The sequence below is a fragment of the Musca autumnalis genome, unplaced genomic scaffold (genome assembly GCF_047663935.1).
Source record: "Musca autumnalis isolate F117 unplaced genomic scaffold, ASM4766393v1 scaffold_2, whole genome shotgun sequence".
NCBI classification, from domain to species: Eukaryota; Metazoa; Arthropoda; class Insecta; order Diptera; family Muscidae; genus Musca; species Musca autumnalis.
This window is the reverse complement of record NW_027411755.1, coordinates 262897742-262915407: the sequence shown is the minus strand read 5'-3', so window position 1 is coordinate 262915407 and position 17666 is coordinate 262897742. Positions and strand designations below refer to the sequence as shown.

General features: G+C 34.4%; 1 protein-coding gene across 2 annotated transcripts in view; it reads right to left on the bottom strand.

The window, feature by feature from the left end:
• LOC141391986 (uncharacterized) overlaps window positions 1-17666 on the bottom strand; it is a 281204-nt gene that overhangs the window by 233488 nt on the left and 30050 nt on the right. The window lies entirely within an intron of this gene.

The following is a 17666-nucleotide window of genomic DNA, read 5'->3' as shown; positions in this document are numbered from 1 at the left end:
ATGGCGATAAAATTGGTGAGAAACAAAAGCTTATGTCATGTAGCTTTAAAGCTTGTTTTGAGTTGTATATGAGATTAAAGTAACACCAAAAATTGTTCAAAAAAGCTCATATATATAACTTTTAAAAGTTGTTTGTGTGTGAGCTTTTTTATCGAATCACCTTATAAACAAGTAAGAAAGTATCAGTCAGCTGAGCCGACAGAGATATACCCTCAGCCACGTACCCGAAGAAAAAAAGTTAACACAATACTTCAGTAGGTTTTTTAGCTGTTGGGAAAATTTTCCAGGATGGAAAGGGTCGCAAAAAACTACATGTTGCAACAAAATTCAGAATGATCCAAGACGAGTGCATTTTTTCCAAACTTTGGGTAGGGTGTACCCATAGGAGTGATCCGATGTAGTACATATTCGGACCAAATACAAATCTGTAGGAAATATTTTTTTTTCTTTATTAGTCTATGGATATTTTCCTTACAGACTATATAATTAAATATGTTGTACTTAATTTTCTGAATTTAAATATATTACAATTTTACTTTTCAATTTACAAAGTTTGAGCTAAATCGATTTCTCTCTTAAAGGGTTATTTTACACATTAGCCAGTTTAGGTGGTGCCGGTAGGATTTTCTGGACCTTTTTGGGTCATTATCTCAGGAAGTATGGACTTTCCCACGAAAAAAATTACAACGTCGTAACAGGGGCCGCAAGTGCAACCTGCTGCGTCACAAATTAATAAGATCAGAGAGGAGTTCTTAAACTATACTTTTTCCAAATTTTGTGTGGGAGGTACTCAAATGAGTGGACCGATATAGTCCATATTAGAACTCGATCTATGCCTGAAAGTAATATTACCAATAGCAAAGTTTGGCTCAATTCGGTTATTCCCTCCTAGAGTTATCATGCCCACAATCTTGGCGAAAAATTTTGAACCTTTGTGGGGGAGGTACCTGAAGGAGTGGACCGATATGGTCTATCTTCGAATTTAAACTAAGTTTGGACAAAATATTGAAAGACCCAAAATTTTAACCAAATATGTTGATCCGTTCGAGAGTTATAGTGCACTCCAACTACGACACATGGTATTATATGGGTTGTTTGCAGTTTTCGTGCTGATTTCTGAGGATATATGGACTTGCTCCTGAAAAAACTTATATCGTCGTAATGGGGCTAGTGAAAACAAGTGGCTGCAACAAAAATCAAAGCGATTCGAGAGCAGGCCTTAAATTGCACTTAAGCAGCATTTTGTGTGGGAGGTACCCGAAAGAGTGACCCAATAGGGTCCATATTGGAACCTCATCTATGTCTGGTAGAAATGTCACGATGTGCAAAGTATGGGCTAATTCGGTTACTCCCTTCAAGAGTTATCGTGCGGACAATTTTTCCGAACATTTTTGAACTTTTGTGGGGGAGGTACCTGAAGGAGTGGACCGATATGGCCCATCTTCGAACTTAAATCAAATCTGGAAAAAATATTTCGATACCCAAAATTTGAACCGAATCGATTGATCCGTTCGAGAGTTATCGTGCGCACCAGCCAGCCAGACAGACAGACGGACAGACAGACAGACAGACAGACGGACGGACATTGCTAGATCGACTCAAAATTTTCTAAAACGGATATCGTACAAACATACTTGGGGTCTAAAACCATTTTTTCGATGAGGCACATTTTTGGCCGTATCAAAGTGTAAATACCCTCTTTAGCCTAAAGGCTGAGGGTATAAAAATCACCTTGTAAAAAAGTCATAACCCTAATGTACATGCATGCATGTTAGTGTGTAGCGTCCCAGCAAACCAATCGTACCGATATCGTAACGAAATCGGAACAAATTTCGGACGTTACGTCCGATATCTGATCCGAAATCGTAACGATATCTTAACGAAAGTTGTATGAAGTGGTTGACATAATTTCGGAACGAAATGTCGAAGCGAAATCGGATCGATTTCGGTCAGAATTCGCAACGAAATCGGAAGAAAATCCTTGGGAAATTCGGAATTCGAATTTTTTCCTCCGAATTTTCGTTCTGATTTCTGACCGATTTCGGAATAATGTCGTATGAAAATCTGAGGTACCTTCCGAACTTTCGTAAAGATTTCTGAACGATTTTGGAATGATTTCGTATGATTATCGAAGGAAAAAATTTTTCTCGATGCATCTTTTTTATTGATAAATTTTCTTTGTTAAGTTTTTTATTGGAAGATTATAATTTCAAAGATATCTAATGATTTTCACTGTTGTTATCATTTTGTAGTTATAGTAGAACAATGTAAACTTTGTGTACGAATATGTTGAGTCTATCAGCACTAGCTTGAATTATTATATTTTTTTTATTTATTTATTTATTTATTTATTTAACGTTATAGTAACAAAGCACATTTTGCCATCTAGTTACACAAAACAACAGAAATTATACTACTCTGAGATCAAAAAACTTAATAATATAATAAAAAATAAAATTTAGAAATATGCTACTAATAAATTGAATTGAAAATAATGAAACTTAATAGTAAAATAAATAATAAAATTTAAAAATATAATAAGAGTAAATTGCATTGAAAATTATGAAATATTAGCAAAAATAAAAGGGGATATATTCCCAGTATTTCACTTAAACTACTCACAATATTCATTAATGAAAATTGAAACAATTCAGACTTATACGATTTCCCTAACATTACAACGCAATAAAAATGTTAACTTTAAAATCCCAGTTTTGCAACGTAAAGAAAAAAATAAAAACACAGTTAAATTTGAATTTCATTAGCTCGAACATAAGCAACAAACTTCCTCTTAAAAGTACAGGAAGAAAAACTAAACGTTTTAAGCTCAGGCGGTAGGACATTAAACACACGCGCAATTCTTACAAAAAAAGTCTTTTCCAAAATCGGTGTCATCCTTGGAATCACAAATTGTAAGTTTCTGACCGATCTACCAACAGAGAATAAATTCACAACAGTCTTAGGCACTTGCAATTTAAACATTTTATAAAAGAAACAAAGATTCCTAACATTTACAAAATTTTTAAAACTACAACCAAGAAATTCTCCTACAAAGGACGAAACATGCTGACGCCAACCTAAAGAGTAAACATAACGTATAACTCTATTGAACAGCAACCGCAATTTACGCAACACATAACCACAACTACCACTATACACTTCGAGGCCATACAGAAAAATAGGCATTATAAGTGCATGAACCACACGAGTTTTTATATTTCGAGGCAAGACGATGTCCAACGAGTACAACTTTCGCAGAGCAAAGTTAACTTTAGACGAAACTATGTTGCATTTATATTTAAAATATTTAAAAAATGTATATGCGAATTTTATAACCAACCATTTTGTTTTTCGACAACAAACTAAAATGTTGCTTGTTAGATATATGTATACAAAAGGTGGTTGTTGTGCGAGGGGAAATTTGTTTCCGACATATCGATCCGAATTCGTAACGAAATCGGAAGAAAAACATTAGCAAATTCGAAGGGAAATTTACTTCCGACATTTTCTCCGAAATTGGAACGAAATCTGAACGAATTCCCCTACGAAAAATCGTATAGAAATCGATGCGAAATCTGAACGATTTTGCTTCCGAAATTGTTCCGATATGTCGGTTTGCTGGGGTGTTTAGCAACAGATCAGAACTTCGTATGTCTAATCCCTGCAGAGCCCAAAATAAAAATGTGGTCTGCGATTTAATTAAACATAAATTCACTTCAACCAAAGCTTTTTAGAGTAGGTGTCGACTTGTATGTGGCCTTAGAAAAACTAATTATTTGGTAAGTCATACCCTTGTTAAAATATGGCGTTAGTATATGAATTTGTAAGTGTGTAGTTACAGCTATCAAAAAGTGCTATACATTTATACACGTTGCATGGCAATTGGAGTTTTCGCTGGGTTGGGTTGGTTAATTTGGTACTTTGTAGTCAAGGAAGTATAGCCTCTCCTAAAAAACATATGGTGGTAATGGAACTACGATTACATACACACGTACATTTTCAAAGAACTTCCCCTGTCAGACTATTTTTTGTCGTTAATGATTCTTAAAAATATTCGAAAATATGCCATTTTTGCAAATTGTTAGAGATAGAAATAGCTATTTCTCGGAAACTATAATGGATATTGTGTTCGTTTTAATAAATTGCAATAGCGTTTACACAGGTTCTACTAGTGAAATTCCAACTTTAGTGGACTAGAACTTTTAGGGAATAACATAGAACAATGTTTCGTATTGGTAAAAAGATGACTGAGAGTGTCCATCCTGATTTTTTTATTTTTTTGGTTTTGTTTTTAACTTTGACCTTAAAATCTTCGACATCTACTAGATTTTTGATTCACCGGAAAGCTGATTCTGTTATCTGTCGAATAAAAATAAAATTATAAAAATGTCTCTATCCGTTACACAATTCTGACCAGGAATGTTTTACTTGGCGGAAATACTCAGAAAATGCTTTCTAATTAAAAATCGAACAACCCCGACCTTCAGTGTATAAGGCCGGCGTGTACTTATAGGTCCACTCCTTCCGGCACTTCCACCACTAAACTTCCTAAATTTTCCCTCTAATGATATGCGTGACATCTCTTGAACGGAGAAACCGATTTGGACAAGCTTTGGATTTAGTCATATTTTGTCCAAACTTGGTTTAAGTTCGAAAATGGGCAATATTGGCCCACTACTTAGGGTACCTTCCTCACAAAAGTTTATAAATTTTTTAAGTGCAATTTAAGGTCTGTTTAAGAATCCTTTGGAAATTTGTAATTGTCGGTCCACTCTTTCAGGTACCTCCTCCCCAACCAGATATTCGATCTATAGATGAAAGTTTCAATTCACACAGACTGAGGGTCACACGTTAACATTTCAAAACTCCATGTACTGAATTTAAACTATGATTTTTGGACTTTTATGGATAAGAACCACAAGGGGTGCACCGATGTCGTCTTATTCGACCCATCTAGTTGGCCATCGTATGTTTTTTATAGTTTTTGTGCCGTGATGTCAAGAAATTTTGACCTACTTTAAATTACACTTATTAACTTATTATGAGGTAACGCGGTAACTCCCTTGGACAGTTCTGTAAGTACTGTCCAGAAAGATATGACTAAATAGAATTCAAACTTTTTGAAAAAGATTTAGTCTTGATAGACATTGTCCTATACTTTTATTTTGATGTAAATTTTTTTATATATCCCCCTTTAAGATATAGAGTCTACCGGAGACTCAAACTTTAATTTCCACTAGGGATACGCAATGAAATCCAATAATCGGTTTTCCAATTATTCGACTTTCCTGAAAAACTTAAAACTCGATTTTCGGTTAGTCATTTATTTGAGAGTGTTCATAAATCGACCACCGAAAACCGATTATAATCGAATATAATCTACCATTTTCTTTGATGCGAACGGTGTTGTATATCTGTATAAAAAGAACTGTCAATTGCGCGGTTTTAGCACACCCAATAGTCAACTACGACTAATAGTCGACTACGAATAAAAATAGACTACGAATAATCGTTGACTACGCCTTTCGAAAGTCGATGAAGAATAATCGATTATCCGGGTTTTGCACAGTCAATAGTCGACTACTACCTTTAGAAATTTTACAGCTAATAACCGATTAATAGATTAACCGAAATCGATTTTACGTTTCTCTAGATTCCACGGTAATACTCCGTTTCCATTATCACGGATCTCGAACACAAAACCCGTGCTACCTGTCCTACCTTTTACACGAAGGTCTTCGACATGGTCAACAATGTCTGCTAAGTACTCTCAACTTGCATTGGTTAACAGACCCGCGTGGTGAATAGATTCTTGTGGATTCAAAATCCGCACAAAGTACATCAAATTTTCCACAGCTGATAAATTCACCAATATAATATCGGTTACATTTCGTAAATAATTTATTTTTACATTTTTTTTATTTTCTCAGAACTTAAAATACAAAAATTCTAGAAAACCACTTTCACAATAATTCTTTATATAAGTTTCATGTATCTTCCACCTATAGTACGATTCTGTAAGTAGTTAAAGACAGACAATTGTCGATAAATAGAACATTTTATTTGCTTATAATTTCGGTAATTTAGAAACCAAATTCAAGCAACTTTGTGTCTCAAATTTAACGATTTTTGTCGGTAACAAAAAAAATTACAGAATTCCACTACTGTGGTCTAAAATATACACAAACAATTTGTCGCTTCAGAGTAAACTTATATAACTTGCCATGGTTTGATTTCCATCCGATTTCAAACCAATTGCTCGATGAGAAAGCAGTTATTCAAAGCTGTGGAAAACAACTAAAAATTCTGATATTTATTAAATGCAACATGCAACCATAAATCTCGACTATCTCACATTTCACTTTCACGCTTTTATTTAAAACGGAGACAATGTTGTCATCACTAGAATGTAGGAAAAAAACATTAGATTTATAACCAAGAATGGCTGATGCATTTTATCTACAGAAAACACCTAGTTCTCAGAATCTAATAATCATTTCATCGTTTATCTAAAACATTGTTTATCCAACACATTAACATTTCACCTGGAGACGATGACACAAGGTGTTGACCCACTGCTCTACATTGTTTCGTTCCTCCCTCATATAAAAAATGTAAATATGTTTTTCTGTTTTAATGTTATTTGAAGTTTGATTTATTTTTATAGCCTCCAAGGGGAATGGGTGAGGATATCACTGCTACTGGTCTTTCTTCCGTAGCAATTATTTGACAGGACTGCATATGCAGTTTCCGAAATTTAACAATAACAGAACTACATACAATACATGGAAACCAAGAAAAGTTCAAATGAAAAATAGTTTTTGGTGTTTTCGTATGCTTTGTTTTATAACTTCCATTGAAAAACAACAACAAAACATGAAAACTGTTCCAATGGCTGCGGTAGTTAAACAAACGTAAAAGTGCAACAAAATAACACAACAAAAATATTAACATTTCCAGACTGAAACAAAACAACATTTCTCTCTGCGATTTGGTTCCAAAATGAAAAATAAATTCCCCACCTTTGATGATTTGGTTCCTAACTGGTGGTGGTTCATGTGGCGATAACTGCAAAAAGTTCCTCCTTCACAACAAATGCAACTGAAACATTTAAATTTTGACGAAAGAGGAACCAGGGAGAGATGATTTCGGAAAACAATAGACCTTTTATAGGCTTCATTTTCAATGTTGCAACCAACCAACCCAAATCAAAAACTAAAAACGAACTACAACCGAATAACCAACTAAAAGGCATCGATGATGATGAAGTATTATGGCCTTAGCTTGCTCCCTTCTCCCCATGAGTTTTTCATGACATTTTCATTGAAATGAATAAATAAAAAACAATAACAACAACATGTGCAGCAAAAAATGCACCGGCTAAAATCAATGAACGCGATGGAACATGTCGATGGAACATTTCACTCGTTGCTCTCGTAAAATCGCTTTTTCCACCAGGCGGCAGCAGGCAATAATGCCTTTTGCCACCATTGTCGTTTACATATTCTCGTTTTTAAACGTTTCTTCTTTTGTTTAGATTCGGTTATAGGCACCGCAATGCAAGCCAACTTCAATGGGAATTTTTTAACAATGACCCCCACCTACCGCCACCATTGCCAGAGCAGTAGTAATCGTCAATAGCGCGAAATAAATAAACAAATCATAAAGTTTCCAACACTGAAGCCATCATAATCATCATCATCGTCTTCGCGGTGGTGCGGATGATCATAGAATATGTGCAACATGCCGGTCATTCTAACATACATACTAAGATGTTGCTCCCCAGAAATCGAATGAAATTGAATCCATAAATGAAAATGCCAATCACGAAATCAAATAAAAATCAATTGGCAGCCAATATTCGATAAAAGAGAAATGTTGGGAAATATTCTCAGATTATATGAGCGGAAGAGTCTTTTATTTCACTTCCCTCTAAAAAACGCACTACAAATGTTTCTTTTAAATTTATGAATATTTCCGCACGGCTCGAAAATAAAAAATGTTCGTTGAATATTGAAGTGGCTGTGAAATGTAGCGGGAGGATTTGGGAATATAGAAATTTGAGACGAGAAAGTACGAACAAGTGCGCAAAGTATTGTGTAGTAGCATAGTTGCTAAAACTCAGATGCAGGATTTTATTTGGTCTTGGTTCTGGATCGCTTTGGGGAGAAGTGCATATTTCTTGAAGTAGAAACATGTGAGATGGGTCCGAAACTATCTGACTTCATTGAAAACAATTACAATTTTGACCAAGCCAATAGTCATTTAAGGACCTACTGAAGCTAAACTTTGCCATGTAATATGCTGCATGTTGAAGGATGTCTAATATAATTAAAATAAAACAAATAAAAATGTGTCAATCAGTTTCGCCGATCTAGATATACCTGTAAAACAGTAGCAGCACTGATGGACCTATATGCAATTTATTATGTAATGGACAGATCCCTAATTTTGAAAATTAATACCATTTTCGTAGTTGGCAAAGCAAGTTTTGGCAGTTTGCAGCGAAAATTTGTAGACGTTTGTTGGGTGGGTATCGCAAACAGTGGATATAATTTTCCCACTGACATACCTAATCAACACGTCTACACAGGACAACATTATCATGAAAGAGAAGATATGGGAGAAGTCTTCCTTGTTCTTACGGGGATGTTTTTGGTAACATATGTTTGTAAATTTTGGAATAAATCTGGTATTCCATTCAAGAGTTATCGTGCGCACAGTGGTTCAGAATCGTTTTTTCCTGTATCTTTTGAACGGATAGGAGATATCTGCATAGTTCTGTTTGTTTTTTTTTTTTTTTGTTCGACAGCAACATAATCAGCTTACCGATGCATTAAAAACATTTGAATTCGGTCTATATATAATTGTTCCGCAAACATCCCATAAGGGACAAGGGAGACTTCTCCCATATCAATGAGTGCACCCCGATTCATATTAGCTCAATGCTATGGGACCTACAGTTTATCGCCGAGTCCGAACGGCGCACAGTGTCACGACCGTGGCCAAAAATGGTAAAAACTAAATACTTCGTTGAACAAATTTATTGATGGGGAGTGATAGAAAACATATTAATTAAGAAGAATCTGAATTTTGGTACTAATACGTGAAGTAGTTTTTGCTATATGAGAATTTAAATCCGACAATTTTAGTTAATACGTATTTTTGTTTTTTTTTTTCTAAAATTAATAAATTATATTATGCGTTAATATTTAAAATTTAAAAGTAACGGGATCTCCTGGGATGTAATAAACTTGGCTATACTTTTGTTAGCATGTAAATATTAATCATATGGTGTTTACATTTACCCAAACATTTATTACTAAGTTTATTAATTTTCTGAAGCAAATTTTAAATTGAGTGGAGTGGGAACAAAATTGTATAAAAGTGTATATCGATATTTTTTGCTGTATGAGTAGTAAAAAGTGAGTACTTCAAATATATAAAGTTCCCAGCTGCAGAGGTTTGCAGACGAATGTGTCATTTCTCTTTTTCAGCGACCACCTCACTGAGAGGATACCCCCTTTTTTAACAAATCGTTTTGCGGTGTTGCCTATAGAGTTGCGTCGTTCATGAACGAACCGGCTCAAAGGAACGATTCAGTGAAAAGAACGAACGGATCCGTATCCAGCTCATTCTTTTATATCGTTCATTTAGATCCCCGATGGACGAGTCATTGCTGCTTACAAAATTAGCAGCATTGGTTTTGCAGTCAAACTCTAAACAAACGCTGCGTTAGCGGAAGCAGCACAAATTTCCACACAAAACAAACAATGATTCAGAGAGCTACTCTCGCTCAGGTACTCACCTTATTCAGTAGCACATCTCGGTCATATCTTGCTTTTGCATCATTCGTTCATCTGGTTCTTTCATATCAAAAAAACCACCACTACGTTCAGAAACAAAACCACCCCCATTACCACACAAACAAGCAAGTAAACACAACAGTTGTGCCATTCGTGAATGAACATTTTCAAAAGAACGATTTGGGGAAAAGAACGACGGAGTCATATGCAGCAGAGAACGAACGACTTCATAAGAAAATAATACAGTCAAATGTATTGTTGAACGAAAAAGAGCCAACGAACGAAGTAAACGACCCGGATCTTTTTGGTGAACGGAATGAAAAAGATCGATCCGCTCAATGAACGAGATTGCCCAACACTAGTTGCCTATAGCGCGAAAACGAATGAACCGATCATCATATATTTTTTTGGGCTTATTAGGTACCTAATAATCTTGCTTTCAAACGAGAGAATTTAAAAAAAAAACAATTTTTAAAAAAATTGTGAGCAGCGAATATAAAAATTCGAATTTTTACAAAAAATTGACCGTTTTTTGACCACTAATCGGTCAAAAATTTTTTTTAAAGGAAATTTCTTATATATAAAGACAAGAGTTTGATATATTCAATATGCTCACAAACAATATGAAGACTAAACACCAAATTTCAGTCATATCGGGTGGATATTGAGGCCAAAACACTCAAAATACCGAAAATGAGGAGGCACGGTTCTATGGGGGCTATAGGAAGACGAGGACCTATACCGACATATTTCTGGTGGAAGGTTATAAGTCCCCCAACGGAGACTTAATACCAATTCTCAGCCATTTCGGTGTGATAATCAGGCTAAAACCTCCAAAATACCGAAAATCGGGAGGTACCGTCCTATGGGGGCTATATGAAGGCGTGGACCTATGCAGACAAATTTCAAGGTGAAGGTATAATGCCCACTACGAAGACTAAATACCAAATTTCAGCAATTTCGGTGTAATAATGAGGCTAAAATCTTCAAAATACCGATAATCGGGAGGTACCGTTGTATGGGGGCTATATCAAAACGTGGACCTAAGCCCACAATTCTCTGTTGGAATATTTGATACCTCTGCCGAAGGCTAACCACAAAATTTGAATACTTTCGGTTTGTCATTGTGTCTAAAAAATTCAAAATACCGAAAATCGGGAGGTACGGTTCTATGGGGGCTATATCAAAACGTGGACCGACCAACCCAATTTTTTGTCCTGAAGATTGCAAGTCAATAATAGGTACGTGTACCAAAATTGATGCACCTACGACAACTCCTTCTATTTTTGGCCACAGTTAATATGAACTCGCGACATTGTGCGGCGTGTCTAAGACACCACTTTTGTAGAGAAGTTTTACATGGCTGGAATACTCAGGAAATGTCGCCAACATTACTGAGGGGTATTTTGCCACCGTCGAAAAGTGTTTTGATGTTGCCTGGCCGGGGAATCGAACCCACGAACTTATGTGTGCAAGGCGGGTGTGCATACCATTGCACCACGGTGGCACCCAAGATATATTAGGACGTGTAAAGTATGGACCAAATCGGTCCTTCAAGAGTTATCGTGCGCACAATATTTGGGAACATTTTTGTATTATTGGGGAAGAGGTACATGAAGGAGTTGACCGATATGGCTTATATTCGAACTTAAACTTTGTTTGGACAAAATATTACTAAGGTAAAATTTTGGACCGAATCGGCAGATCCGTTCGAGAGTTATCTTGCGCTTTTGAAAAAAAATGTTTTATTTGTTTTAATTAACTAATTTTATTTTTAAATTATTTTAATTTAAAAAAATTTATATTTTTAATTTTTATAGTTTATTTATTGGGGTTTGACCTTTTGAATTTTTCATTATTTGGTTCACCGGAAAGCTCATTATTATATTACCTGTCGACCAAAAATATAATTGTGACAAAATAGTTATCTTTTCAAAATTGAAATATTGGAAATTATTATTTTTTCTTTTATATACATATCATCATAAAATTTTAAAACGGCGTCGCTAGATGATTATTTAGAAATAAAAGTTGTGTATGCCACCTCTTCTACTCTAAATATGTGCATAACTTTATCTATACCCAGCAAAAAAAGTCCTCCCAAAATCATGGGTTTTGTATGGGATTTTTGGCAGCCGTAACTACTCGCAAACCCCCTTTCTTCCCAATTATTTTTACAAGGGCATGTCGCACTCAGTTTGTAGTTATTTTATGACCACTAGAATAACTAGTTATTCTATGGCCAATAGATGTTGAAAAGTAAGTTGAAAAAAATTCTATTTTTAGAACAGTTGATGTAGAGTTTTTTTTTTAATTTCATCACACTTCATACTTTTATTTTACTTTATTTTATTTCGCTCGCTGTGCGAGTTGAACACACGAACCCTCTGATTGCTAGCCAAAGACATTACATACTATGCCACGCACACGAACATTAAGGCTTGCTTAAGAACTTAAATGTGCAGTGGACATGTACACCACGAACTCTTATTTTTTAATTAAAAAAACTCGCGTGCAGACAGTGAGCGTTGAACACACAACCCTAGGATTTATAGTCGGACACACACTCACTGTGCCACCGTCCTCATTACTTAGTGAGGAGCAAAGTAAATAGGTTTGCCTTGTAATTTTTTTAAAAAGTATCTCATTACTTTTCAGATTACTTGTAATGGGAAAAGAAGCTTGTTTACATTACTTTGTAATGGGTTACGTAATGACTAATGGATCCGAATTTTTGCTGGGTATTTACTTTTATCATATATTTATACCCTCCACCATATGGAGGGTATAATTAAATTTGTCATTCCGTTTGTAACATATCGAAATATTCGTCGGAGACCCTATAAAGTATATATATTATTGATCAGCATAAAATTCTATGTCGATTTGACCATGTCCGTGTGTACGTCCGTCCGTCTGTCTGTTGAAATCAAGATACAGCTCGCAATTTTAAAGATAGAGAGTCAAAATTTGGTACAGAAGTTGTTATTACTTGCAGGATAGTTGGTATTGAAAATGGGATATATCGGTCCACGTTTTGATATAGCCCCCGTAGAACGGTACCTCCCGATTTTCGGTATTTTTAAGGTTTTAGCTTCATTATCCTACCAAAATGGCTGAAATTTGGTACGTAGTCTTCTTTAGGGGTATAAAACTTTCCCCCAGAATTTTGTCGGTATCGGTCCACACTTTCATATAGCCCCCATAGAACGGTACCTCCCGATTTTCGGTATTTTTAAGGTTTTAGCTTCATTATCCTACCAAAATGGCTGAAATTTGGTACGTAGTCTTCTTTAGGGGTATAAAACTTTCCCCCAGAATTTTGTTGGTATCGGTTCACACCTTCACATAGCCCCCATAGAACGGTACCTCCCGATTTTCGGTATTTTTAAGGTTTTAGCTTCATTATCCTACCAAAGTGGCTGAAATTTGGTACGTAGTCTTCTTTAGTGGCATAAAACTTTCCCCCAGAACTTTGTCGGTATCGGTCCATGCCTTCATATAGCCCCCATAGAACGGTACCTCCCGATTTTCGGTATTTTGAACGTTGTGGCCTCAATATTCCACCGAAATGGCTGAAATTTGGTATTTAGACTTCGTTGGGAGTACTCAAACTTCCCCTTTAAATTTGTCGGTATAGGTCCACGCCTTCATATAGCCCCCATGGAAAGGTACCTCCCGATTTTTCGTATTTTGAAGGTTGTGTCTTCAGTATTTCACCAAAATGGCTGAAATTTGGTATTTAGTCTTCAATGTGATATAAAACTGTTCGCCAGAAATATGTCTGTACAGGTCCACGCTTTCATATTGCCCATTTCTGACTAAAATTCGTCGGTATTGGTCCACGTTTCGATATAGCCCCCATAGAACGGTACCTCCCGATTTTCGAAATACTGAAGATTGTGACATCAATATTCAACCAAAATTGCTGAAATTCGTTATTTTGTCTTCAAAGAGTTATAAAATATTCCAGAAGAGTATTATCAGTATAGGTCCACGTCTTCCTATATCCCCATAGAAACGTACTTCTTGGTTATCGGCATTTTTTAAGTTTTAGCCACATTCTCTTACCGAAATATAGGAAATTTGGTATTTAGTCTTCTTTGAGCCTAAAAACTTTTCGTCAGAAATTTTTCGGTATAGATCGACGTTTTGAAATAGCCCTCATAGAATGGTGCCTCACATTGTTTTACCGAAATTGCTGAAATTTAGTATTAAGTCTTCTTCATACACGAAAGGAAACTAATTATTCCATTTTACTTCAATACAACTTGTGGTGGAGGGTATAACAAGTTCGGTCCGGCCGAACTTAACGCCGTTCTTACTTGTTTTATATTGAACTATTTTAATTTATATTGGACTAGTTTAAATAACAGAAATATAACCAATAAGCTTCCTATTTCATAAAGTTATTACGAGTATATTTTTCCTAAAATCAAATATTCTCACACCTAACTAACCCTTACTATATTCGTACAAATGAATATTACGTTTTTTTAGTAATCTCAATTTAATCCATACTTTTCACACAGAATAAAAAAGAATGATTAATTACAGTTTTTCCCAATTTTTTATTCAAACACCAACGACAAGCAACCAATAAATAGTCATTAAAATGTTGCAATGCCATTAAACAGAAAAATAACACATTACATTCTCAAACTGAGAGTTGTAACATTGAGATCATTAATCAAATTACTTTATGTAAAGGTTAATGTAATGGAAGAGGTCAAAGGTTAGAAATAAAATGAAAATAAAATTTAACTCTTAAAATATTACCGTAAATAATTGGATTTATTGTTGGTGGTTGGAAGTGCATCCGAACTTACCTGAAATGAAATGGAGAAAGAAGGAAATTAATATTAAAATTACAATAACTTAAATAATGTCTAGGGGATTATCAGGGAACTTATTTTTTAAAACCGGAAGTGTTAGAAGGCGTAGAAATAGGTAAAATACATGTATTACAAATTATTTTTGTGATAGTTTTTGAACACACATTTCCCACAAATTCTAAAAAGAAGGCATCGTTATCACACAAATTGTGGTTCTAAGCTTGGTCAAGCTCAATTGTAGCAACGTGAAATCACTTTTTTCTGTTTTAAACAATTATTAAAAAATAAATTTTGGAATAAAAATAAAAAATACATTTTATTTATTTTTATATAGTGAGACCTAATCTGTTCCATAACCTGCAAGAATCTACTATTTTAGAATTTTTTGACAAATTTATTAAGGTAAAACTTGTCAACATTTCAAAAATAGTAGACTCTTGCAGGTTAAACTTGGTTTAGACTACACACTTATACGATGATTAAGTGCATTATCTCGATTTATTTGACATGTATTGTATGCAAATGACAACTTCAATCGACTGGATTTGCTTTGCCAACTTTTACTTATCAGTGGATAACATTTTTCATTCTTTTCCAAATCCAAATATCAGGATATTATACTGAAACTCAAATATTTAGATCCCCAAACTCTTATAACGAAATATCACTGAGCAACATATCCCTCACACGTATTCCAAACAAAGCCAACATATCGTGTAGTTCCTACGCGAGACTTTTTACTTATTCCACGCAATATGGTACGTGTTAAATTCAAAGGGCTTTCTTTATTACTTTAGTCACAGACACATTAAACAAATCAACAACAATAACACCAATAGCAAAGCATTTAACATCGTCTGTTCCGCAAATTACAATAAATAAAACACAATTATTCATTTAAATTGTTATGACTTTCGCCAAATGGTTCATCGCACAGCATAGACACGCTACAGCTCAATTTTTATTTTTATGCAAAATTGATTAACGACTTTGTGCTAAAAGACCAAAAGACAAAAAGACCAAACAATATTTGAATTGAACAATTGCAGCACCAAGAAAGACCCCACATACCACATAAAACAACTAAAAAATAAATCGTAAGTCAATTGAAAAACTTGAAAGACTTATTACAGTTGCATTTTCTGTTTGTACTCTACACATAGAGTTACCAGGTTTAGCAAATGCTGATAGAAAGGATAATGCTAGTAAATAGAACGAGTGAATTTCTATTGTATTATAAAATAAACTGATTCACCTGCCCTTGAGAATTTAATATAGAATTTGTGGAGCGTAAGGACGTTAAATTTAGAGGCCCTTGGCATGATAAACTTGGTGGCTATAGATCATTTTATATCCTCAATTAGAATGATAAAAGTGACTTTATAAAATGTAATACCCATCGATATTTTAGATATTTCATTTTTTATGGTCTAATTTTATGGTAATGGCAACTCTAACCACATGTTGAAAATAAATTTCATACATTCATTGCAGCTTGAAAAATTGCAACTGCACAACAAACAAAAAAACGAAACTACAAACAACTATCAAACATATTGCAAACACGCACAAAAGCAATAACAAAACCAAAATAATGACATCCATGACGACAGTGGCGACGACGAGGACTACGACAACAGAAATTATATTTAACGCCCCCTTTTTTACTTTTTCAAAGAAATGAGAACATTTTTTTATTAATAAACAATATTTTAGATAAATGATTGGGTGGGTGGGTGTATGGAGGAGCAGAATCAGCAAAAACAGAATAGAAAAAACAAAATTACTTTGCAATATATCACTCTGCCAGAGATGGGAAAACTTAACAAATAGGAATAAAATCGAATCGAATGAAAGGAAAACAAAGCATTTTTTTGTGAGGCAAACAGTGAGTAGATTGGCCATGTAAATATTTTATTGTCTAAATTATCTCATACAGTTGTTCAAAATCTTTTTTTCCTGGTCAAGACTCTGTAACTTTTGATATTTTTATATTTTTTTTAAAACATTCGAATCCGGTCTAGTAGTTGCAGAGGAATTCAAGGACAAAGTTAAAATTTTTAGTTTTTTCCATATTTTGCATCAAAAGTTTGAGTGTTTAACTATTTAAAAAAGGTCAAACGCCAAAAAACAAACACTAAAAATACAAAATTTTTTTCTAAAAAACTATTTTTTTTTTCCAAATTGGGTCCCAGCCAACAATTTTTGCCGATGGCTCTGATTTCAGATTTTTTCCGAGATTTCCTAAACTTTTTTTTCGAGTACTCTGCAGGGAAATTTTGATTCGCTTTTTTTCGATTAATTTCCGAGTACTCTGCACATAATCTGAAGAGAAATTTTACGTCTTTTTTTTTTTTTTTTTTTTTGATTAGTTTCCGAGTACTCTGCACATAATCTGAAAAGAAATTTTAATTCGTTTCTTTTTCTCACGAACAAAATTCCCGAACTTCGGTTGAGAGTTGATTTTTACCCGAGTTTTCATTCGAGTTTTTTTAAGAATTCATTTAGAATTCGGAAAGAAACTCTAATGTTCCTTCAGATTTTTTCCGACAAAACTTTCCGAATTCGTGGGCACCTTCACACAATTTTGTTCCGATTTCTGAACGAATTCGGCATCAGAATCGGAAACTTGTGCAGAGTTTCGTTCCGAATTCGGAAAAAAATCGGACAAAATTTTCCTAAAACTCATACAACTCTTATAAAAATTCATACATTAAAAAATGTCCATTTGTGCAAAAAAGATATAATTTATATGATAAACGGTATGGAAAAACACACATTTTTGTCCATGTAATTTCCACAAATTCAAATTTCAAATTTAAAAAATAAAATAGCTCACTTCGTGTAAACGCTATTTCAAAAATTTACATATTTTCCAAAATTGCGAAAAAACTGATCGTCTTTAGCAGCACGCCACGCCCAAACCTTCCAATATTTTTTACTAAATTAATTAACAATCGGTGACGCCAAACATTTGGGGTTTGTCAAAGAAAATCGATTGCTGAAACACAGTGTCTCGTAATTA